Source organism: Brassica oleracea, chromosome C3, assembly GCF_000695525.1.
Source record: "Brassica oleracea var. oleracea cultivar TO1000 chromosome C3, BOL, whole genome shotgun sequence".
Lineage (NCBI taxonomy): Eukaryota > Viridiplantae > Streptophyta > Magnoliopsida > Brassicales > Brassicaceae > Brassica > Brassica oleracea.
Window position 1 is genome coordinate 10,300,390 of NC_027750.1, and position 2,035 is coordinate 10,302,424.

Consider the following 2,035-nt stretch of genomic DNA (forward strand, 5'->3'; position numbering starts at 1 on the left):
CGTCGGAATGCACCGAGGAACACTCTACGTCGGAAGTGTCCGAGGAACGTTCTCCGTCGGTACGTAGTTTTTCCGATGAACTCTGGTCTCGTGTATCCGCATCGTAATATCGTCGGAAGTTCGTCAGAATGACGTTTCTCGGTATTCGTCAGAAAGTCGTCGGAAGTTCTGACGAAATTCCGACGAATTTTTTTTTTCCGACGAAACGATACCGACGGACGGGTTCGTCAGAAATTCGTCGGAATCGGTCTATTCCGACGAATTTCCGACGATTTTGGCCATCAGAATCCCCCTGTTTTCTTGTAGTGACCTAAGTATTCAAATATGTCTTATATATTATTAATACTTAAAATATATAAATATGTTAAAATTAAAAAAAACTAACATAAACTAATATTATTTAAAATAAAATTATTATTTCACACAAAATTATATTACATTGAAAAATATATTATAAATTAAAGATTAAAAGTATAAGAATATATATTCTACAGTCAAAATTTGCTATCATAGCGGGATGATCACGTTACTAGAAAAAAATATTGCATGGTATAATGACAATGTGCATTATAATGCATAACATGATCATTGAAGATTAACGTGATATCAACACACCGGTTAGATGGCACCAAAAGCAACCGTTGAAATAGCGATAAATGAAAATACTCGATTCCAAGAGTTTTAACTCGTAATCTTCAGATAAAAAAATAAAAGACTCATTTTTTACTTTGAAATGCGTTGATTGATCATATATGAGAACACTATGAAAATAAGAATATTGAATTATTTGAATTTTTATATTTTTATGAATTAATGTGTGTGTTTATATTATTATTTCATGTATTTTTATAATAAACTGCATTTATAAAAATTATGTTTAATATTTTTAACCCGTATGTATTATTTATCTATAAATTTTAATGATTGTAATTAATTTATATTAAAGTTGACGATTAAATTACAAATTATATTACATTTTAAAGATAAAGTTGAAGGTTTCTTCTTGGATATGCTCTAAATCAAAATAAAGATATAAATTTATTGTGTAAGTGAAACTGGAGAAATCCAAAGTAAGATGGGTCTTGTTCAAAAGAGAGAGACAGTAAAACCGAATATAAGATTAAGTTCATAAAACCTTTATTCAAAAACAAGAAAATATCTGAAAAGTGAAAACTATTTAGGTGATTACCAAGATATAGTAGATAATTTGATTGATATCATAAAAAAGAAGAGATTTCATTATCAAATCTAATTGTAAAAAGAAACGTCCATTTATTGTCTTGAATTCCAATAATACAATGTCAAATAGTAAAAATAATCAAATGAGGAAAAAGAATCGTCCATTTATTCCCATTTTCATTCTTAAGACTTTCATGCTTCAGTATTTCCTCTAAAACGCTTAAATGCCATAAAGGTAGATTATAATTTAGAAACAGCAACCACTTTAAGTGAAAATGAACTCACATTGTTATTGTTACATAGTTTAAGATAATCTATATTATAATAGATCAGTTTTTGCTAACTCCTCAGCGCGCCACGTCATCGTTTTGTGGGCCCCACTTTTAAAAAATGTAAAAAAGTGTCAAGCCCATAGCTCGAACCTGGGTTATTGAGATATAAACACCAACATTTATACCACTAAGCTAACCGATACCTTTGTACATTGATGGCCGAACCTAATATATATTTATGAAGGTCGGAAGCCATTGCTTCTTCGGCTTCCTCTGAGGGTCGGACCTACAAGTGTGTTATGGTTTTCATTTTTAAATGGGATTCATCACGTTATATGAAAAAAACTTAAGTTTGCAACAATTATGGTTTTCCTATATTGTAAACTGTTGTAGTTTAATATGGGTTCTTTTCATCATTGTCTCAAACAAGTATGAGTTACAGAGTTGCGCCGTGTGTATGTTCGTAATCTATTTTTTCACCGGTGAACTCTTCATGTCTCCATCTTAAATCGCTTGATCATAAATGTTCCTGATTTGTAGCCCCTCTGTAAACCATATATATATGATTCTCATCTTTGATGAAC